The 24,021-nt window shown below is 51.4% G+C and overlaps 1 protein-coding gene across 5 annotated transcripts in view; it reads left to right on the forward strand.

Annotated features, from left to right (window-relative positions):
- The window catches only part of CMIP (c-Maf inducing protein), a 237,487-nt gene that overhangs the window by 53,615 nt on the left and 159,851 nt on the right, over positions 1-24,021 (forward strand). The window lies entirely within an intron of this gene.

Below are 24,021 nucleotides of genomic sequence, written 5' to 3' on the forward strand. Positions count from 1 at the left end.
ATTGGAAATTAAAAATAAAAGTGAAAACTGGTCTCTCACAACAGGTAGGTTAAGAAATGCTGCCGTAGACTGTGCTGTTTAACTCCTTGTATCAGCCAGTGAGGCTAGGTTATGCCGCAGTAGCAAACAGCCCTGCCCACCAGTAGCTTTACACAACCGAAGTTTATTTCTCCTTCGTGCTAAACATCCGGGGCACTTCAGCAGGGGCCTTGCTCGTCTCCGGAATACATGGGGCCCCGGGCTGGTGGAGGCCCCATCTCAACATATGTTTCCCCCATCAGGAAGGCAGGATAAGAGATGTGGCAACTTGTACATGGACCTGCAAGTGACACACGTCACTTTTGCCATTGCACTGGCTAGAGCGAGTCACACAGCCACACCTACAATTTAAGGAGGGGGGAAGCGGAGCCCCACCCTGTGCCTGGGTAAAGGAGGAGACCTGCGTGTTTGGGAACAGCCCTGCTACCACACTCCTGCCTGTTCCCGCTCTGGGTGTGACTGGTCCTCTGGGCCGGCCAGGCTCCCACAACCTCAGGGCTGCTGATTTTGTCCCACCATTTACACTCCGGTTTCCACAGGCAGCAGGGTCCGTGGGCCCAGGGCACCAGGTGAGGCCCTCTGGACTGGGTTCTGGGCCCTGCTGGAGGGTAGCTTTAGTGCTTTCTTGGTTTGGGAACTGAAAGTCTTGTCTACTTCCGCCAGGCTGTGCAAGGGAAGAAATGGTGAGCAGTGTCAGGAAGCCACTCTGACATGTTGGCCAAGATAATTTCCCTTCCCAGACCTCGGGGCTCTCCTTGGTGAAGTAGGGGCTGGTGTAAATCAGGAATAACATGAACTACTGTTGATTGGGTGCTTACTATGTGCTAGGCACCAGGCTGAGCCATTTGCACACATTTTCTCGATTCATCCTTCTGCAACCCTGACAGGTGGGACTGTTCTTAGCCTCATTTTATGGATGAGGCCACCAAGGCTCAGAGAGGTGAAGGAACTTCCTCTAGGTCGCACAGGTGGCTGAGCTGGGGCTGGATCCAGGTCTGTGTGATTCTGAGCTTGCACTCTGAACTGCTTTACTGAGTTGGGATCTCAGGAGATAGTGATGAGGCAGGCTCCCCGGAGAAATTTTGAACCCTTCAGAAAGCCCAGTGCAGTCTTGACATTTGTTCTTGAGACCTGGATCCTGGCTAAGTTAAGTTCAGCCACTTTATTACACAGGGAAACCTGATCCTTCCTTTTATTGACATTTACAATTTTTTTTTTTTTAAAAAACTGTCCTTGTGCTATGGAAATAGCATTGGAAAATGGAAATAAAAACGGAAAATGGAAATAAAAGTTGGTAATGGCTTCAGAACACGCACTGGGGGCAGGGGAGGTTTTCCAAATATAAAGATGATTAAGTGGGAGGAGAATAAAGTGGGTCTTTGAAGTCGAAGTGGCTCAAAGCCTTTTTTCTAAATGTGCCCTGAGATGCAGCCCCGTGGCCTGGCTCTTGGGGGTCTCGGGCACCTGCACTCTGCAGATTGAATGATGGGCCTCAAACTACTCCTCTCAAACAGGGTACGTGCAGCCCACGGGGAATCAGGAGTTCCAGAAACCATAGGCTAACTCGGTGTGTCTTCTCCACCTACCTGCTTGACTTGTCGATTCAGAGGGAGAAGGTTAAGTCTTTTAGCTAATCTATAATTGAAAACATGGCTCATCCTCTTGGAATGAGCATTTTACCTGATGGAGGGAAAGGTTAGGTGACTTCACTGGTGTGTAATTTGTAATATGTCACCCCTTTCTGGAAGCATCCATTTTAGAAGCAGACTTGGTGATGGGGAAGGTTTCAACAGCCTAACTAAGGAGTCATTTAAAATGTGAATTTGCTGTTAGAGCAGGCGCCGATATGGGGTGGAATGCAAAATCCACAAGCCTTCTTAGGATTAAACACAAGACTTGAGTGAGATTTCCTGATGGAGTGGGTGTGGGTTACTGAGTGTTTGCCTTCTTTATATTTGGGGTTCTTGGAGGCACAAGAGGCTTGGGATCTAGGGAGGGTTTGTAACGACAGCGTCAGTAGTGCTGAGGGCGTGCGTTGCGTCCTGTTGCTGCCCAGGACACCAGGCCAGCCTTGAGGATCTTTGAAGGACAGAAGTGGTCCCATCTCCAGAGGTAGCCTAGGTACACACAAGCAGATGCATGCATATTTTTAGTTTCTGTTCTGTTTGTTTAAGCAAATGACGGAATCCCGCACACCCGTTCCTGTATTATTTATTTCTGTCAGTACGGCTCCCTCGTTCTCTCTTTGTGGCTGCAGAGTATTCCCCTGTTTGGATTTGCAGAACCATTCCCTTATGATGGGTTTGTTTCCAGCCTTTTGCTGTTTCAAGTAATGCTGGCGGCGATCAGCCGCATACATATATCGTTGAGACGTGCAAGCTTGTCTCTGGGATAAATTCCTAGAAGTGGAGTAGCTGGGTCAAAGGTTACGCGCCTTTGGAATATTGAGAGACATTTCCGAACCGTGCTGCCCCGAGAGGGTGCCCCTGAGGGAGGTCTCAGGACAGTGTGTGGAGGCCTGGGGTGGCCTGTGGAGAGAGCAGGCACCAGGCTGGGCTGGGCCTCGTATCCGGGGGCCTGACATGTGCTTCGTCAACGATGCAACGTGGGTTGGGCAACGCTTAGGAGAACAAGTGTCACGGCCCAGAGCCAGCCTCCCTCGGTTCCGCCGGCCAGTTGCTTGCAAAATTCAGCACGTGATGCCTTCATTCCGAAGGAATTTGGATACTTGCGATGTACAGCCCCCTTCTTGCTTGGTGTGAAGTCCCGCCTCTCCCAGGAATGAACTCTTTCATCCAACTCCGGTTCCCTTTCACTTTGCCCGAAGAGAAGCAGCTTTAATGATACGGAGGGAAATCATTATTTACTGTTTTTCAAAGAAAGATCGCCCTCCAGGGAGAAATGCCAGCAGGCTCATACAAGTCTGCGAAGGTGACGCGTGCTCCCCACATGGCGGGCCCTTGTCCTGCCTCTGGGACGTCATTCTCACTGCGGTGGGCTTTTATTAGCTCCGTCCTGCAGAGCTGGTGCGGCCCTGGCAGGACCACCCAGCGTGTGTGCCTCCCCGCCTCTTGGGGTTTCGTCCCCGCCACCCAGGCCCTGGGCAGCGTGCAATGGAGGGAGCATGGCTTTGGAGATGGTCACTGGGTTTGAAACAGAGGCTCCCCTGCTTCCTGTCTGTGTCACCTCCGGCACCTCTCTGAACTTGAGCCTTGTCAGCACGAAAAATGGGAATGGCCTTCTTGATAGGGTGGGCGCTCAGGGAGTCGCGGTCTGGCTGTCTTTCCCTCCTGCCCCGTTTGTCCATCTCCTCCCGTCATCCTGAGCAGGTCGGGCCAGTGTGGCCCCAGCACAGAGCATTTCCCTTGAGTCAGGTGGGGACACCTTTCGGGGTGGCTTCCGAACCCTGCCTGGACCGCCCAAGGGCATGGTCTGACCCGCTTTCTCTTGGGCACACCTGCCCCAGCTACATCTCTGTGGCTGGGTCTTACCCGGGACCCAGGACCCCAAAGAGCTGTCCTCCTGTCTCCCCTGACCAGATGGGCCGGGGCGTGGAAGTGAGATTGGTAAGACGGAATGGAATGGCCTGCCCACCTCTCTGGGAGGAGGCCTTTGGTCTGGAACTCCACCTAGAAGTTCTGCCCCGGAGGAACTTTGCCTAAATCGGATCTGGCTGGCAAACGCACCTCGTCTTCTGATCGGTTTACGTTACCCTTTCGGATGAGGGTGCCCTTTTACCTCTGATGGGCCGTTTGGCAGGAGCTGTCTAGCTGGGCTCTGCCTTCTCTCCCTAGCAGTGCCCTGTCGAGGCTTCGATGACGGGCACCGGCGTCCTTCCACCTTCTTCCTCCTGGAATTTATGGTTCTCAGGGTCCATTCGGGGACGAGGAGACACTGGCTCCTCACCACTGCCCAAGAGCTGCAGAGATCAGGTCCTTCGTTTGCCAGGGTGAGGACCCTGGAGCTCAGCTTAGAATGTGCTCAGGACAGGCACCTCGGGTCCAACATTCTCTCTGAAGATGATGTGAAAACCGGTAATGCTGGTGATGTTGCCACCTGACGTTACTATGGGCTAAGCCCTCAGTTTGGATTATATTTTGTAATCCTCGTAACAGTCTCCCGAGGAAGCACCATTGTGATTAGCTCCACTTAACAGAGAAGTAAACTGAGGTTTGGCAGTGAAGGGACACGTGCAGTCACGTGGCCAGCCAGTGACAACGCCAGGGTTTCAATCCTGGAGGCGAGATTCCAGGGCTGGCTGTCGTTGTTCCAACACCACCCCCCTGTGCTGCTGCCTCAGACCAGCCCGAGACTCATGGTTTTGTCTCTAATTAAAAGGAAAAAATAAATCAAACCTTTATTTTGGGAAATTTAAAAACATATGCTGGCACCACAGAACAGTAAAGTGACCCCCTGCACACCCGTCACCATCTTCAGCAGTTACCAGCTCTGGGCCAGTCTTGTCCAGTAAGTCTCCCCCCGCCGCTCCCCTCTCCCCCAGCCACGGAATTATCTGGAAGCAATTCCCTGACATCTTCTCACTTCATCAGGGATTACTTAAATAGGTATCTCTAAAAAATAAGGTATCTTTAAAAAAATAAATAGAAACGTAATGCCATTCTCCTGCCTAAGAAACTAACAATGATTCCTTGATGTCAAACGCCCTGTCACATTTCCCCATTTGTGTCATAAAATGATTTTGGTTGTGATTTGTTCAAAGAAGAATCCAAACATGGTCAGTACATCACGGTTGCTTAATATGTCTCTTAAGGGTTTTTAACTCTCTTTTGGAATCAGGTCATGTGTCTTGTGGAATTTTCCATCCCCCCAGTTTTGCCGATTGCTTCCTCGTGGTGTCATCGAGCTCGTTCCTCTGTACCCTGTATTCCCTGTAAATTTTCTGCACCTCCTGTGACTTTCTAGGTAGCTCGACACCTGTGCTGTCTAACACAACAGCCGCCGGCTTTCCTGCTAAGTTTTTAGTTGTCATCAGCGATCATGCTGGGGTGCGTTATTTCCTCAGGGATGCAGAGAGACGATAGTTTAAGTCTACCTTTCCTTCTTCATTTGTTAGATGGAATTATTCTAAAAAGGGCTTCACTTCATCAGCTACTTGTTTGTACTGAAGTTCCGTTTACACAGAAAAGGCAGGGAAGAAAGCTTCAGTCTTCTCCCGTATCGCCAAGTTTTAGAGCAATGAGCAATAAACCTTCCCAAGGTTTATTTAGACCTTTTTTTTACTATCAATGTGAATTCAGGGGTTTAAATTTGTACTTGATGTGTTTGAATCCAATGTAGTTACTCTTCTTCTTGATGTCGATTGTCCCACCTGTGGCCAGTGGGAGCCTCTGGCCTTGATTTTGATTCCTCGACTAAACCCTTTGTGAATCTCCAAGTTCTCTCCTCTTTTCAGCTGATGGGAAGATTCCCTTTCTTCCAGAAGGAGTGGGGCCTGCCTGCATTCACCGCTGCTCACCAGGCCCGGAATGTAGGGGCTTCCTGCCAGAGGGCTATTCATAGGTGCCACCTTCCCCGCTGGCCTCGTTGCCAAGGTGCCAGCCAGAGGCTGGAGTGGAGGAGCCAGGCCAGCACTGCTGGCTCGGGCCCCACACATAGTAGGTGTTCCGGAAACGGCTGTCGAGCGAATGAAGGGACCGAAAGCTGATCTGTCACACCACCTGGCTGGATTGGGTTCCGCTCCACCCTGGGATTCTCCCGAGAGGCCAACTCGAAAATAGAGCTGGCCTTTGATTCCCTGTGGCCTCAGGACACCCTCCCAGGGCCAAGTGCGTGGGGAGCTGGGGTGAAACCTCCAGGGTCGCGCCGAGGGTGCTGATGTGGGAGCCGCCCGTCCTCCTGTGAGGGGCACTGGCCGGGGTGCGAGGGCCGGCTCTGACACTTCCCAGACCGGGCTGTCCCTGGGGGCCCAGGCAAAACTGGAGCCGGTCCCTGGCCCAGTGGCACGGCTCCAGCTCTCAGAGCCTCTGGGCATGGATTTCACTGCGCTGACTTGCAGCCTCTGCACTATTGTCAATATTTGCTCTGCTCCCCTTGCCCTGGCCGGGCTTGTCCCGAGCACCCAGCACAGTCATGGGCTCAAGGAAGGCTCTGTGGCCGGACCCCTAAATGGACCTCGGGGCTTTTGGTTGCTGCTGCTGGTTTAGAAAAACAAAAGAAAACAAAAAAAACCGGAAAAACGCTGCCAGCTTTGTTGATGTCCAGAGACTCTTGGTCCCCAGAATAATGTGTTTGTTTACGGAGAATGACTTCATGTATTTACTGTATAAGAGGCTAGAATCCGGTGAAACTTCTGGCCTATCTGAGGGTGGATTTGTGTGCGGATTTGTTGTGAGGAGGGCAGGTGTTCCGACCCATGCAGCCGAGGGGAGGGTGGGCAGGGAGGAAGAGAGTGACCAAGAAAGCTTCCCCTCTGGGGGACGTGTGACCACCCCCAGAGGATGAGGATGAGAGAAGTTTCCAGAAATGGAGCGAGGAGAGCGGCAGGGCAGACCAACCTGACCTTGGCAACAAGGCTGAGCCCGTGGGTCGGGAGTATAGTTCTGGAATGAGACCACCTAGGTCCCAACCTGCGTGGCTCCTTGTTAGCCTGTGACCCCTGGACAAGTGGCTTCACCTCCCTGAGCCTCCATTTCTTCATCCATAAAATGGGGAGCCTTTCACTTAGTTCCTGGCACGTAGCGGGTACCTGTAATGGATAGTGCGAGCAAGGTGGTTAATCGTGTGGGCTCTGGGGTGCCTGCGAACGAGTTCTGGCTCCGCCTGTTACAAACTGTGAGTTCATGGGTTTGTTTCTGAACTTCTCAGTGCCTCAGTCTCCTCACCTGTAAAATGGGTGTAATTATATTTCCTACCTCCCAGGCTTGTGAAGATTAAGTGGCTTAAGAGATATGAAGTCCTTAGGATGACACCTGGCACGTGTCTGTGCTGAGTCAGTGCCAGCATTATTACTCTAGTTAATATTAATACAACTGTCTGTCCGAAGTGGCTGCCACGGGCCCAGAATGGGGCCCTTTGCTCCAGTGACAGGAGGTGCAGCGAATGGCTCACCCGAGGGTGATTGTTTGAGAACCAGGCACCATTTCAGTAAATTTCCCAGCAGCCCTGGAGGGAGATCCTATCCTTCCCGTTTCCCAGAGCTGGAGCCCGAGCCCCGGGGGTGACCCGTAGCCACCCAGCCGGTTACTGGCAGAGCCGGGCAGCCGCAAAGCCCTCAGCCTCTTCCCCATGTCTTCTCCCAGCTAGACTGAAGCACAGGCTCTAGCAGAGAGAAACCTACTGGCAGTGGGCCTTTATTCTGAGCCAGGATGTGCCAGAGACCCTGAGCAGGATTTCAGGATTGACTGGGCAGGTAAGGCTGGATCCTCTCGCTTGCACTTGGAGGCCTCAAAGTGACTCACATTTTTTTTTTTTCTTTTAAGATTTTTTTTTTATATGGACCATTTTTTTAAAGTCTTTATTGAATTTTGTTACAATATTGCTTTTGTTTTATGTTTTGGTTGTTTGGTTGCAAGGCATGTGGGATCTCAGCTCCCCAGCCAGGGATTGAACCCACACCCCCTGCCCTGGAAGGCGAAGTCTTAACCACTGGGCCACCAGGCATGTCCCATGACTCACACTTTAAGTGAGTTCTGGTTCTTATCCCTGAACCTTTGAGGTCCCTCCTGCTTCACGGTGTGGAAATCAGCCTCCGCTGGATGGTACTGTTGTCTGTGGGGACGGGAGGGGAGGGGCGCGTGCAGTCCCAGCTCTGAGGCCAGGCAGGTGGGCACCCCTTGGCTGCTGTTTCAGAGAACACGCTATCGATCGGCTCTTGGATGTGGGGCACGCGGACCGGGCTCAGATAACGAGAGGCGGATTTCGTCGGTCTGAGAGCAGCGTCAGTGGCTATCGGGAAATCGATCGTAGGCTTGGAGGGCGTCTGATGCCATCTGGGCTCTATTTATGCTTTTAGGAGACGTGTCTCCTGCACCAGGTGCTACTCCAGGTACCAGAGTCTTAGCTGTGCTGGTCTGGACTTGCTGACTCCCGGTCCATTCCTTGCCCTTCCTCTCTCCCGCTGGGTGCTGGGGAGAGGGGGCGACCCTGCAGGCCACATGTCCCGAGTGCCTGTGTCACTGGGTTTGGCCAGTGGGAGGAGCCAGCGGAAGGCTGGAGGATTTCTCCCCCTCTCTGTCTCCGGAAGTCTCTGTGACAGCAGCTGCCCCTCCCCCGTGGCCCTGGCTTCCACTGGACAGGCTGTGGTTCTGTCCCCAGTCCCCGGGCGTCAGGACTGCCACTCCCTCCCTCTGTCTTTCCTGTCTAGGGGTGGTGGCAGCTTCCTGCTGCTGCTGATCTCCGGTTCTCCTCCGAGTCCCCCATTTGACTTCTCAGCTCTTCCATCCCTGTGTACCCATTTCCCTGCATTAATTAAGTCCCGCAGCTCAAACACCCTAGGGGCTTCTGTCTCTGGTTAGTTGCCTCTGATCCACCAGATGAAGACCCCCAGGGTCCCAGCTTCTGCGTGATTTCCAGTCTTGTCACCTGATTCAGGTCTCAGCCATAAATTCTTTTTCCCTCTGCCGTTTTCCACGCGCTGACTCTCCCCTCCTCAAGCTTCGGTCTGCCCATGCCTTTCCTCGGGGCCCGGGTTGTCATCTCAGCCTGCTTTCTCTTTCCTGCTTCCCCTGGGTGCTTGCTGAAGTGTAAAATCAAATCACGCTTCTCCTCGGAGCGTGCTTCTCAGTCTCCACCATCCTTCCCCGGCAGGGTCTCCGTCACGCTGACTGCATCTTCCTCCTGAGGAACGGCACTCCGACTGCCCGCTTGCTCTGGGCAGGCGTGTGCTCTTACCAGGCTTGGAATCTGTCCCCAGCGCCCCTCCCTGGACACTCTGAGGTCTGTCTTCCCCACTAGAGGAAGCTGGCCCTGCCTCCCCAGCCTGTGTGTCCCATGGATGACGGCACCCCTTGCTCACTCGGGGCTCAGGACTCCACGGGGCTGGGACCGGGTCTAGCTGTGTACCGCTGAGTCTGGGGGCCTGGCGTTAGGTACCAAAGCGTCTAGGTGTCTGTCCTAAAGAAGTTCTCCCTCGTGCGTCTAGAGGCATGCCCAAGGATGTGTAAGGGAGCAGAGTAAAAAGCTAGAGACGGCGCCCAGGTTTGTCAGTGAAGGACTCGGTCAGTACGTTTCAGTCCGTTGATCCTGTGGAGTATGATACACGATGAAAAAGAGTGAGGTTCATCTAAAATGCATTGCCGTGGAAAGATGCCCAAGACGTGCTGTTGTTTGAGACCCATTGTCAGACCAAAACATAAGGTATTTTTTTACATGCACATAAATGCCTAGAAAATGACTCCAAGGAAACACCCCCAAACTGGCAAAAGGGATTATCGCTGGGGAAGCCAGTGGGATTGAATCCAGGTGAAGCTGACTTTGTTGCTTTTCACCCTTCATATTTCTGGATTGTTGAGTTTTTATGACAACACTGTATTAATGTGTTAGCTACGTAGCTGTAAACTAAGTAATGGTGTATCGACGGAAAGACACCCCCATGTTTAAGCTAGTGTGTCCTAGGAAACTCCCCTGAAAACACTAGGAAGACTGGAAACATTTTCTCCAGAAGAAACATGGAACAGCCTTGTCTCTGTTGGGAATATATCGGAAACAGTCCCATCCTTCGGGAATTCCATTTTGGAGTTAAGTCTTCCCTGGAGACTTGGAGGATGCAGCTGTGGCACAAAGTTGGCTTAAAACATCTGTTTTCAACCTTGACCTCACATCACAACAATGGGAACCTCTTATAGTTGTTGGATTTTCTAGGAGAGTGGACATCAATGGATTTGTGGAATTTCTTTGCAGGCAAAGTAAATGAAAGGAGTTCCTTTGAATGCCCCCCTACCCTCACCCCACCATGGTTAACTCTGTTTGTGTGTGTGTGTGTGTGTGTGTGTGTGTGTGTGTGTGTGTGTTACCGGAGTGGAGGCGGGAGCAGGTAATGCAGCTCCTTGAGGACTTGCCATCCTTTGGAAGGCTTGAGTCAATGAGATGCTGTTTCCCAAGCCACCTTTGAAACCCCCATGGCTAAAGCCTGTGGATTATCTCATCCCTACATTTCCTGTTTGGCTCTCTCTTTGATCAGAAGATCGCTGAGCACAGAAAAATCTGTCGTGATTTTGAAAGCATGACCTGCCATCTGCGAAGGGCTCAGTTCACCTGGCTCACTGTCTGTCCCCTGAGCTTTTGACGCCACAGAGTTGGGAAGTGGAGAGAGGTGTCAGGGTCGTGAATCAAAACAATGGCTTTCTCATGGTGGACGGAATACAGGAAATGCGTGAACCTTTCAGGGACAGAAAGAGGGCACAGGCTTGGGAAGGGACCAGGCTGGGCCGCACCCCACCAGCTTGGCAAGAGGTCCAGAGGCCAGCCGTGGTTAAGGGAAGTGCGGATTCTGAGTCCCGCCTGTGTCCCAAGAGTGGCGCCGGGCTTGTGGCTCACACCATGGCGTTTATTTCTCAGCCAGCACTGTGCAGTGGGTGTTAGCGTCCTACCTTACTCACTAGCCAGCTGAGCTCAAACCGATTAAGTCACTGTGTACCTGCTTCCCGTGCTCTGTGTCTATGGATATTGATTTCAAAGTATGAGACAAAATCCCTGTAATTGCTGGTCCCACCACCACACTGGGCCTGCTTGCGTTTAACAGCAGAGCCTGGACCCCCAGAGAAAGTCCTAGCCCCGGCCTCCTAACTCAGATCTTACAGAGTACAGGAAGTGGTTTCTCTGGTCTGTTTTCCCACTCAGTGACAGCCCCGCTGGGCTTCCCAGCCCCCAGGGCACACGGGGAAACAGCACATGGCTGTTGGGAAAGGGAAAGGACTTTGACTGTGAAACCAGAGAGACCTGGCCGCAGTGCTGCATCTCCTCCTACTCCCTGTCTCTGGGACCTTGGACAGGTCACTAACCCTCTCTGAGCCTCAGTTTGCTCATCTGTAAAGTGGGGCTGTAATGAGGCTCAGACCTTAGGCTAAGCCACATGAAATGGCCAGCATTTGGCCACTTTCACCCTACAAAAGGGCAATTTCACGTGGCTCTGCCGAGTCCTTACACCAGGGACGGGCTAGACTCTCGTTTCCTCCCTTCACGCCCTCAACCTTGAGGGCCCTGTCTCCCTGGACTGCAGTGAATGGGAAGTGGCTTCTGAAATCATTGCCTCCGAATGAAGAGGGAGCAGTGAAGTCTTGACTCCCTGGAAGGTCCCGTGTGCACGGAGGGGGCCGTTCACTGAAGCCGTCATTAGGATCTGTGGAGGGGCTGCATGGGCGCAGCCGTGGGTGCTGACGCAGAGGCTCCTGTGAGGCCAAGCAGGGTCCTTTCAAACAGTGTCATGGGGTGACAGGCGCAGCCCAGAGGGTTGGGAGGCCTCGGGAAGCTGTGCTGGCTGGCTGGGGTCTAATGTTTGTGTTTCAGCTGCGCGTGTGGTTGGCAAGCCGGTGGTCAAGAGCCCCGGCTCTGGAGTCTAGCTGGCCGAGTTTGAACCCCATGTCTGCCTCTTGGTTGCTCCGTGCCCTCAGACAAGTCATTTCACCTCTCTGCACCTCAGTTTCCTCATCTGTAGTAGTTTCTGCCTCACAGTCTCTGGGAGACACGTAAGATGCCTCATGTAAAAGTATCTAGCACAATGCCTAGCACAAAGTAAGCCATCTCTGTGGAGTAGCTATGAATGTGTACTGGAAATAATACTTATTAAAAATCACCATTAGCCACTATTAATAAGTAGGGCCTGATTCATTGAACACTGCATTGGAGATAACAAAGGTGACCAGAATTTCTCAGGACCTGAGAGTCAGATTCAGACAGCCCTGCCCAGTGTGCTGTGTGACCTTGGACAGGTCATTTAACCTCTCTGAGCCTCATTCCCCTGTAAAATATGGTTAGGAAGTGGGACATTCGATTTATGAGCAGGGCTGTGAGGATGAAATCAGATGCTCCTTTTGGAAGGGCCTCTCCCAAGTGCCTAGTCTGCTGCAGGGGCTCCTGTAGGGAGCTTGTGGTCTTACTGTGGAAGCCCCTTGGTGTCACAGCTTGCTCTCTCCATTTGAGCTGTGGCCACGTGTGGAAAGAAGTACCTGTAGGGTTCTTTTCTTATGTATTTTACTCTGGAGATTTCTGCAGCTCAAGAACAGGAATGTACTTTAGAAAGGATTTAATTTGGGGGTAAATGAATTCTTGAGGAGCAGGATGACGGCTTTTAAACCCTGCTCTAATCGTTTCGGAAGGCTTCTGTCACTTCCCGGTGCCCGCGACTGTGGACCGCAGGACACTGTCAGCCCCAAGACCTTTTGCAGCGAGCCTTCCCGAGTGGCCTCTGCATCATTGCTTGCTGAGCGGATGGTACTGTGCAGTTGCCATGGTAGCAGCAGGATGTGGTTCCTATGGTGATGGTCGGCAGTGGCAGGAAGACAGCAGAGGTTTTAGTTATCCGGTGGCTCTGCATTCGCCGCCCCCCTGAACAGCACAACACGAGCTGCCCCCACTGCCACTCTGCTGTGTAAAATGGTTACTGCTGAGGTCGCCTCCCCCCCGCGAAACGTCAGTGCTGCTTCTTGGAAGGACTGGGCTGTACAGGGGTGTTACTGCCTCCAGAAGGGGAGGGCCCTGAATGTCTGGGGCACCTCAGCTGGGGAGGGGGCTTCATGTGGACCCTGAAAGTAGCAGGTGGGGTCTGTGGGGAGCTGATCCAAAAAGCCCCTCCTGGTGGTTCCCTGGAGTGAACCAGAGAACCATGCAAGCTCCAAGTCCGTATTTTCCCATCCGAGTCCGCCTTTACTTGCAGGAGAAACCAGATGGTTTGTAAAACTCCTGCGGTACCTTGCGTCCAGATTTCAGCATGGCCACGGTATGGGGGTCACGGGTTGTCCAGCACGTGATCCTTTCCTTCACTTGGAGGTTGGCTACGATCAGGGAAAGGAATAAAGTATCCTGAGTGTTTCTTTTCCCTTCTGGCATCTGAAATCTTACAGCTAGGAGTTCTCCGTAGAAAGGCAAGCGCATGATACAGTGAGACATAGCATACAGAATGTCATTTCTTTTTTATCTAAAGATGAGGGAGGGAGAGTGAGTAAGCAGGATTCTAGAGGCACTGTTACAATTTAAGAGGAAATCTGAAATTTAGGAGCTAAGTGTGGGCGGACACGGGGGCTGCTGGTTTCATTGTTGGACAACGCCGTCCATAAATTGCACATCCACCTTGATAAAGGCTTCCCAAGAGAAAGGAAATGTCTTTGCCTCGAGCTGAAATCCTGTCAACCTGGTGTGGCAACGCGATTCGCTCATGCCGGGCAGGCGCTCCGATTGGCGGTCGGTGCCGTCACTGGGTTTCCTGGGGTGTGATTGGTGGATCGGACCCTGCCATCAGAGCCGTGTTCCAGGTGGCCATACCTGGATTGAAACGGGCGAGATGGAGGGCTCAGTGCTGGTGCCTCCACTGCGGGACACCCAGAGCTCCTCAAGTGCCTGTCCCAGGAACATGGCCTCGTGGCCGGGCCCAGGGCCGAGCGGACCAACTCTTTTGACCTGAAGTAGCCAGAGGTCAGAGGAGTGCCTACTAGCTGAGCCGGGGAGCGCCCGACTCTGGGTTCTTTTTGGGAGGACTGCAGTTTAGTGAGCACTTTGAATGAACACTGCGTACTCTGGGAGACTTCTTTTTTTTTTTTTTTTTAATTTATTTATTTTATTTATTTATTTTTGGCTGCGTTGGGTCTTCGTTGCTGAACGTGGGCTTTCTCTAGTTGCGGCGAGTAGGGGCTACTCTTAGTTGCGGTGCGCGGGCTTCTCATTGCAGTGGCCTCTCTTGTTGCGCAGCACGGGCCCTAGGCGTGCGGGCTTCAGTAGTTGCGGCACGCGGGCTCAGTAGTTGTGGCTCGCCGGCTCTAGAGCGCAGGGACAGAAGTTGCGGCACACGGGCTTAGTTGCTCCGAGACACGTGGGATCTTCCCGGACCAGGGATTGAACCCGTGTCCCCTGCATTGGCAGGCGGCTTCTCAACCACTGCGCCACCAGGGAAGCCCGAGACTTCTTCTTTTTGAATTTTGAGAATTAAAAAAGAAAAACACAATGTAGGATACATATACAATCAGTAGGATTCATTGCTTGACCACATACAGATATAGCAAGATGACTTTCAGGTTAGCCAATAATCAAACAGAAAGCATCAAAGACTAATATCAAAAAACACATTTCTACCACCCAGAATTGACCATTGTTTATATTTTATCCTCTTTGCTTTGCCTTTTTAAGTGAAAGGAATAAGACACCATTGGAAAAGTGAATAATTACCTTGACCTGTAGCTCAGCACCCGCCTCCAGCTGCCCTTTATTATGAATTTGGTGTAGATCTTTCCATTAATTTCCATTTAAATACTTTTACACACACATGTAACCATAAACAGTATGTAGCATTGCTTTGCATATGTTTTTAAAATGTGCTTACCACTTGGCTTTTCCCCCCCTGCGCCATTTGCTCCCGGGTTTGGGATCTGTGTCTGTTGGTTCCTGTTTAGCTCACTTCTTTTCCCTGCTGCACAGTAACCCTGTGTTTGCCATCTTGTGCAGATAAACCTTGTCTTATAGAGGGGGACCTGGAGCCCGTGGTCACTCGGCTGCAAGATGGGCTTCATAACCCCACCCGCCCCCATGTTGGTGGGACTCCAAAGGCAGGGCGTCCCTCACGTCCCTGGCCCAGCAGCTGACGAATGCAGTCTGACGAATTCAGGTTCCCGAGTCACCCAGCTCAGCTGTGTTTGCCTAATCTAGGTCACTGCCAACCCCCTCCCTGAAAGAGCCCTGTGGCCTAGAGTGCCGTCTGAAAAGGAAATGCGATGACGGCGCTTTTGTTGGGAGAGAGCTGTGCCCATTTCCCTGACCACCCTCACCCCCTGGTTGGAGGCCCCGGCCGCGAGGTGGCAAAGGCAGCCTTGGGTGCCGGCGCCACTCTGCTGAGCACCCCGAGTTGCCTCCTGCACTGAGTCACCCTCAGGGAACCCTGACCTTTTGCTCAGGCGCAGCTCCCTCATCCAGGGAGCGTGGCCGTAAGGCTGACCCTCATCCCTCGCCTCTCTCCCAGGCGTCGGGATCCCTTGAACCAAAAGCCACCCCCTTGCACACTGGCAGAAACTCGCAGCTCCTGGTTTCTGAGTCATCGGTGTTTTCGCCAGGTGTGTGTGGTACGTGTGCCGGTACGTGGGCAGCCACCAGCAGGTACATGGATTTTTCAGTCCCTCTAACTGTGGCTCCCTCCGGCCCCACCTCTGCTGGCGGCCCCGGGGAGAACAGTGACCTGTGACTCGCCGGGGGAATCACAGCAGCCACGTGGAGACCTGAGAGCCCAGGCCCAGTGAATGCCACCGTCCCTCGCCTAAAAGGAAAGTCAGTTTTGCGGTCAGACAGAACTTGATTCTTCCAGTCACCCAGCAGGTATTTACTGAGCCTCCTGAGCGCCTGCCCTGGGGATAGTGTGGCAAATGGAACAGAGACGGTGTCTGTCATGCTGGAGCCTGCTGCCCAGTGGGAGAGACAGTAAACGAGCACCAGGCAGATAACCACAGGGCCGGACCTGGGGCTCCTCTGTCAGCCCAGCCTGCCAGTCCTTGCCAGTGACCTCGGGTGAGGTCAGCTAAGTCCCCTGTGAGCACAGGCACAGTGCTCCAACCCCTGGGGGTTACGGAAGTCTCAGCAAGACGGCGTGACTGTCACCGTGCTGGGCGCGGCCCCAGTGCCTGATGCGTGGCAGCTGCACTTGTGACCACAGCCCTCTCTTACGGAAGTGGAGATTGAAGCCAGAGAGGTGAAGTGACCTGCCCACGGTGGTGCAGCAGCTCGCAATCCCAGGCCTGTGTAGCGGCCCGGCCCCCAGCCACAGGGGAGGCTGTTCCTCTTTTCACAGAGCCAGTGCCCTCCATGTTCTACAGGGAGTGGTTTGTTTTTTTTAAAAAATTAATTAATTAATGTATGATTTGTTCATTTATGATCGTGGTCAAATATACATAACGTAAAGTTTACCATCCTAGCCATTTTTAAGTGTACAGTTCTGTGGCATTAAGTACGTTCACATTGCTGTGTAACCATCACTACCGTCCTTCTCCAGAATTTTTTCATCTTCCCAGACTGAAACTGTCCCTAGTAAACACCTAACTTCACACTCTCCCTACCCCCAGGTCCCTGTAACCACGTACTCGTGATACTTTCTGTCTCTAGATATCTGACTACTCGAGGTCTCTCATGTGAATGGAATCAGACAGTGGTTGTATTTTTGTGTCTGGCTTATCTCACTTAGCATAATGTCCTCAAGGTTTCTCCATGTTGTAACATGTCAGAATTTCCTTTCTAAGGCTGAATAATATTCGTGTGTGTGTGTGTGTGTGCACGCACGTGTGTGCACACACCACATTTTGTTCATCCACTCATCTGTCAGTGGACATTTGGGTTGTTTGCAGCTTTTGGTGAATGGGGGTAGCTCTGCTGTGCACGTTGGTGTACAAGTATCTGTTTGAGTCTCTCCTTTCAACTGTCACTTCGTTTGTGTGTATATGTAGGTGCAGGGAGCATTTAATCATCAGGAATAAAATAAAAGGAACAAAAAGGAAAAGTCCTAACTTCCAGGAGTTCTTATCCTCAGGCCCATGGATAGAATTCAGGGTATCTGAACCTGGATATGGAAAAAAAAAAAAAAAATGACAGCTTTTTATTGTCACTGACCTATAACTGACATGAAGCATTTCCTTCGAGAATGACTGTAGACAATGCTGCGGCGGCAATGTTAGCAGTACCTGTGACACAGTCACTAACAGAAATCCCAGATGTTTTCAGATACCGTTCCTGCCATTGTAGATACCTTGGAATATCGTTATCTTTGTCACTACTCCAAAGTTACGGTAGCTATCACACCTACGGCTAGATCTTGTTATTTAATGCAGTAAAGAAGTTATCTTTTGCTCTATCACAAATTTTAAGAAATATTTTGATAACCATATTTCACTATGATCCATATGTCACTAGGTTCCCTTGCGATCCTAGGAATTTCTTTTGTCCGTTTCAAAAGTTTATTGTGGGACTTCCCTGGCGGTCCACTGGCTTCCACGCTTTCATCGCAGTGGGCATGGGTTCGATCCCTGGTCGGGAAACTAAGATCCTGCATGCCGCACGGTGTGGCCAAAAAATAAAGTAAAGGTGTACTTTTTAAAAATAATAAATAAAATAAAAAATAAAAAGTTTATTCTAAGAAGAGGTCCAGAGTCACCAGACAGCCAAGGGCTCCAAGGCACAAAAAAGGTTAAGAGGCCTGAGCATCTTCCCCTGCCCACGAGTACACACAGGCCCCCTCTTCTCAGGAGGTACCCCCTCTCCCACTGCAGGCCCCACAGTGCAGGATCCAGCCCACCAGACGGAGTAGGTTTACATTATTGCTTCCAGGCAGCTCCGTGGAGGAGAATCAGAGTTTCTTTGGAGGGGTGGTCAGGCATCCTGGGCCCTCAATGATTTTCAGCCGCTCCCTACCCCACAAAACTGAGAAGAGAAATTTCACTTCATAATTATGGGAATCTTCTCTGTTTCCGGGATGGCTCTGGACATGTTTTGAGTCCGTCTGGGCTCCCAGGAGTGAGCACACAGGGGCGTGCGCCCTGCAGCCTTGGGACTGGTTCCACTGGAGGACGCAGCCTGCAGGGTGATGGTACAGTTCGGACAGCGCAAGGCCAGACGGGTCTGAGCGCGAAGAGGAACGTATTTCCTTAGTTTTTGCCCGCTTCACGACATCTCCATTCTCCAGCTCATCAGCCCAAAGTGGGACTGGGGGCGGGTGGGGCGGGCGGTGGAGGGAGCAAGGTGATGGGGCCTGGGGTGGTGGTGGTGGCCGGAGTCGGGGGAGGTAGGTTTGCAGACGGCCCTGGCTTGGTGAAGAGCTGTGGTGGGGAAGGCCGGGCTGTGTTCTTTGAGAAACTTTGGCTTTATGGCCTGCATGTTAAAATATTATTATTGGGCTTCTCTGGTGGCGCAGTGGTTGAGAGTCCGCCTGCCGATGCAGGGGACACGGGTTCGTGCCCCGGTCCGGGAAGATCCCACATGCCGCGGAGCGGCTGGGCCCGTGAGGCATGGCCGCTGAGCCTGCGCGTCCGGAGCCTGTGCTCCGCAACGGGAGAGGCCACAACAGTGAGAGGCCCGCGTACCACACACACACAAAAATATTATTGAACACTAATACCGAGGCCTGGTGGATGGCTAGAGGAATGGATAGAGAGCTGAAAAAGCAGGAGTCGTAAAATGTTCTTTGTAGCATCTAACTGGTGAATGTATGAGTATCCACTGTAAGAGCCTTTCAACATTTTTCTTCTTTCGTTTTGTTTTCTTTTTTTTTAAATTTATTTAAAAAAAATTTTTGGCTGCGTTGGGTCTTCACTGCTGCACACAGGTTTTCTCTAGTTGTGGCAAGCAGGGCCTACTGTTCGTTGCAGCGCGCAGGCTTCTCATTGCGGTGGCTTCTCTTGTTGCGGAGCACGGGCTCTAGGCATTCGGGCTTCAGTAGTTGCGACACACGGGCTCAGTTGCTCCGCGGCATGTGGGATCTTCCCAGACCAGGGCTCCAACCCGTGTCCCCTGCATTGGCAGGTGGACTCTCAACCACTGCGCCACCAGGAAAGCCCCAGAAGCTGCATCTTAACACTGTCTCGGGATGGGCCCAGTGAGGGAGGGTGATGGGAGAGAGTGGGCATCTGGTTTCCCTGATGGAGGAAGGCAGGTGAGCGGTGCCGGGGGCGCTGAGTGAACCTCAGGCCACCAGGTGTGAGGTCAGGTGGGAGATACAGCTCTGGAGGGGTCAGCAGGCAGATTAGGCAGGGCCTAACGGCCCTCCAAGGGGCACTGGGACAGCATTTATATGGGGCAGTAGGACAGACTAATGCCCCCCAAAGATGTCCACATCCTAACCCGCAGAACCTGTGACTATGTGACCTGACATGGCAAAAGGGACTCTGAGATGTGACTGAGTTAAGGATCTTGTGATGGAGAAGGTATCCTGGGTTATCCAGATGGGTTCTGTGTAGTCACAGGGATACTTGTAAGAGAAGGGGGAGGCAGAAGAGACAGGGTCAGAGGTGGAGACTGTGAGAACAGAGCAGAGGTGAGAGTGTTGCTGCCACCAGCTTTGCAGATGGAGGAAGGGGCCACAAGACAAGGAGTGTGAGCGCCTCTAGAAGCTGGAAAAGGCCAGCAGACAGTCTCCCCCCGAGCCTCCAGGAGGAGTGCAGCCCTGCCGACACCTTGGTTTGGGCCCTCTGAGACCTATTTTGGACTTCTGGCCTCCAGAACTGTAAGAGAATACATTTGTGTTGTTTTAAGGCACCAAGTTATAGATGTCGCTGCAGCAGCCTCAGGAAACTGATACGCTGGTTAACGTGTGGGGTCATCTGAAAACCTTTGTACGAGGATCTGGGTTAGGGGTGCAGGACTTTTTGGCCAGGGACGGTAAGACCATCACCATTTCCTGAAAACCTTCTTAGAGAGTCCCTCTTCCATCCAGTGTTCTTGGTAGATAAATTGTTGTTCCATTTAAAGCCAGAGGGAAATTAACCTCATTTAGTATCAAGGAGACTCACTGATCCCGATGCATGCTTACCCGGGGCCCATGTGTTAGGATGTTGGAACCTCCTTTCTAGGGGATTCTGATAATACATCACCCCAAGCAAATACGATGTGAACTGGACCCCGCTCTGGGGTGAAAAATCCCAGCGAAAATGGCAGATCCCTTGGGGACCTTGGTGGATTTCCTGTTACTCATTCTCCCGTCTGCTGAGCGGGAAGGTGGGGTGTGTAGTATCACTGTAACCTGTACTTCCCTAAAGTCAAACAGATTTCTCTAGGTGGGAGTATTCCTCTTTGGTGCGATCGGTGCGGCCCGTCTGACTCAGCGGCTCCCCCAGCAGCGCCTTCTGCAGCTGACACCCTGACAATCCTCTAGAATCTCCTGCCTTCTGCTCACAAAAGCCTCCTTCCCCCGAGAACAGAGCAGAGCCTCTCCCGCCCCGCCTCCCTCCCACGGCTCTCCCTGAGCCGGGGCCTATGTGACTGCTACCTCCAAGACGTCTGTGTCACCAGGAGATGTTGATGTCACCCAGCGATGGAGCCAGGAGCCTCCTCCAGTCACTACCCATAAGGGCATCTCTAGGTGGGATTGAGTACCGGCACTGTGCCCTCCTTTACATATACGTTACCTTATTTAGCACTACAACTCCTGCATTAAATGTTTTATCCTAACACCTCCGGGTTAGTAAGTGGAAAAGCTGAACCTGGCACCCGGCACATTTACCCACTCACGTCCCTTCTAAGTGTTGAACTTGGGACATTAGCCACTGGCTGATGTCAGCTTGCTCTAATACCATTACCACTGTCGTGGGTTGGATTGCGTCCCTGAAAAAGATCTGTTCACGTCCTAACCTCCAGTACCTGGCAGTGGGACCTTATTTGGAGACAGGGCCTTTGCAAATATAGTCAAGCTCAGGTTCGCTCTCCAACCTTCGCTTGGAGAACCGGGTTCATTGGGTTCAGGAATCGTTTCCTCTCCTTCCAAGTTAACTGATTTCAAGAGCTCAAACCATGTCGTGGCTTTTCCCAGACTGGCTGATTCAAACCATGCCACAGCCAGGAAAGGAAAAAAAAAACAAAAAACCAGATTATTGACTAAGAAACATTCATTTCTGTTGCAAATTACTAGTTGGGGCTAGTTGTTGATTATCTCACCTCTGTTGCCATTTGTATTTAGAAATAGCTTATAAATTTGCTTACGTGGGTCTGGTTTGTCCTCTAAAATGAAACGATTGCACTGCACGTAGTTCTAAAACCATACTGTGATTGGATAGCTTCCATTTCGTGGATCTCCACCTCTGTCAGGCACAACCCTGGGTACTTTACTTACGTTACCTGTGGCTTTCACAGTAATCTGGTGAGCTCCAGATGAGGAAACTGAGGCCAGGACAGCTAAGGAAGTTAGGAGCCCGAGGTCGTGCAGCTCATGCCTGTGCGAGCTGGCTTCCAAACCGCAGTCTTCGGCCTCAAGAGTCTGTTCTGCCCTGCCTGCCTTCCTGCTAACTGCAGACACCTTCGTAATTAGGTGGCAGAGAAGAACAACACAGGGTGTTCACATTTAGATGTGCGTTTGGCAGGAGAGCGTGTGGTGTGAGTGCATGCTTGTGCAGCAGGCCATTGCGTGCATATACAAGTGTCTTCAAGAATGTCAGCCGTCACCAATTTTGAAAAAGTTCCTAAATGACCTCTCCTGGCAGACCAATAACTTGAGCCCAACAGATGAACCACTGGGCTTTACTCGCAGTCTCTTCAAGTACCTTTTAAATCCCACAAATAGCCCTGTGCTTCCCCAGGGACCGGGGCTGGCTGTCCTCAGCTCAGTCCTGCAGATCGAAGGAGGGCCCCCTCCGCTTGTCCAGTGGCTGAGTCAGGAGAAGCTCCCCCGGGGCCAGAGGAAAGGCGAGGTGATGCTCTGGGACCCAGTACTATGAGGTGGGTGGGAGGTGGGTCGGCAGGTCCCAGGGCTTTTCACCCCCAGCCCATGAAGGAGGGTGGAGGTGGGGCATCCAGTGCCAGGCTCCATGCCCTTTTTCCATAGTGCCATCCACGTCTGGCTGGTCTCTCAATGATTAACCGTGTGACCTTGGGCACACCACGTGGCCTCCCGGGCCGTCAGCAAAGGCAGTGTGGCCTGCGAGCTCACCTCATTGCTTACACTGGGGCTGACCTGGGCTGCCGCCGTGGACACGCCCGGCGATGCACCTGGAGGCCTTTGCCCTGGCTGGTCCCTCTGTTTGCATCTTGGACTAAATATCCACACCGCCAGCTCCCTCACTTCTTTTTGATCTTTACCCAGAAGTCACCTAATCAGGTTTCCTCGGCTATCCCGTCTAAGCTGTTGACACCCACCCCACCGCCGCAACGTTTTAGCTTACTTCTCGTTCTCTGCCTTATTTTTTCTCCTTAGCACTTGCCATAATCTAACAGACTATGCATTTGTTATCCGTTTTGTTTATTTTCTCCTCCTGCTAGAAAGGCAGGGACTTTTGTTTGTCTTCTCTCCCCCCACTGCTGTATGCCCAGCATTTAGAACAGGGCTCTGTGCTTGTAGATGCTCGATAAATACCTTTTGAGTGAATGAATGAATGAATAAGTGAATCTATTTAACTTCGCAGAGCCTCACTTTGCTCATTGGAGTGAAGTCTGCCTACTAAGTATGCAGTAGGCATTCACGAAGTGATAGATACTCACTAAGTGACAGCTTCTGTTATTTATATTATCATTCTGTGCTTTATCTTTAAAATCAAGGGGCTACAGCTGAAGGTTCTCCAGAGCATGAGCTGGGGCTGAGCCAGTGCGGGACAGCAGGGAAGTGCTAGTTTGAAGGCAGGGAGGACCCCACCACCACCACCCCCGCCATCAACCTTGAGCATCAGGAGCATCCTCTGGGCAGCCGGAGGGGGAAGGAAGATCCTGGAGACGAGCGTTTTCTTTTTCCTGCTGTCTCATTCCAGGCAGGGCAGGAGAGGGGTCCCGTGGAAGCTCCGCTCACAGCTCCACTGCCCCCCTTATGTGGGTCTGTCTATCTCCACCAGGCTGGGGCTGGGGCGCCTGTCTCTGTCAGGATTCCTGCACCTGGGCACGTCCCGGGCAGCCTGTGGTCAGCTGTGTCTCTTGGCCAGGACTTTCAGGAATGCACCCTTTTGACCACACAAGCAAGGCCACACATGCCTGATTATAGTGAACTCTGAACTCTTAAGGAGCATGAACCTCGCGTGGTACCCTCTGTAAGGATTGGCTACCTTAAATCTCATTCACTCCCCTCGCTTCATGAGTTTGTTATTAACTATTTGCATTTCTGTTGTGCATTGTTTAGATTCCTTATGTTTTATTTTTAATTGGAGTATATGCCTTTTTTTAAAAAAAGTAGTTTATAAGGGTTTCATTTTCCATATAGAAAAATTGTTAATCTTTTTTCAAATCAGATATGTAGCGATTGTTACCCCTGCCCACTTATCTTTTTCTCTGGCTTCTTAATTTCGTGTGAGGTACTTACTGACATATAGAAGTTTCACATTTTTCTGTGGTTGGATCTCAGTGTCTTAATCCGTGGCTTGTTAATGAACTGTCTTAGTGGTTTATAAAAGTTCTTCCAAATTTCAAGATTGAGCAGACATTCCCCATTGTTGTTTGTTTGTTTTTTTTAACATATAACTGTAAAATTAATCTAGAGTTAATTTTTGGTATAAGGTGTGAGGCTGTTCTTTCCCTCCAAATAGTTAACTGATTGTCCAGTATTATTCAATGAATAATGTTCCCTTTTCCACTGCTTTAAAATATCCGTATATCGTATGCTAAAAAAATCAAGTATGTGCTGAAGTCTCTTTTAGGCTTCCTGTTAGTTGCTACTGATTTACTATCCTTGCTCCAGCGCTGTACTGTTTTAGTTATTGTAGATTCATAGTGTTGTAAAGTTAAACGCCTTCATTTTAAAGATCAAGGAACCGAGGTACAGAGAGGTCAAGTAACTTTCCCAAAGTCACACAGCTAATTGGGGTCTCCAAATCTCATATGCGTATAATTTCCAGTGTATTTAACCTTCTTGCAGGTGTTGTCTCATGATGGCTTTCTGTGCTTCTTATGTATTATTATCACTTTTGCTCATGGCATATCACGGACATGGTTTTTTGTTGTTGTTCCCACAGCCTTAGTAAGTTCTGTCTCTCCTAAGCAGAGCTAGCCCTTAGTATCTGCTAAAATTAACAAGAATGAGATCAGATGTGAATTTCCTAGTACCATGTCTGGCACATAAAAGCCCTTAATCTATTAATAATAGTACAGTTATTGTTATTTCCATCAGTGTCACTGACTTTCTGTAAGGTACGTTTTTACTTCACACCTTTCACCTCTGAGCAG

Source organism: Delphinapterus leucas, chromosome 20 (assembly GCF_059928025.1).
Source record: "Delphinapterus leucas isolate spDelLeu-1000000601 "Yukka" chromosome 20, BTC_Dleu_Yukka2, whole genome shotgun sequence".
NCBI lineage: Eukaryota > Metazoa > Chordata > Mammalia > Artiodactyla > Monodontidae > Delphinapterus > Delphinapterus leucas.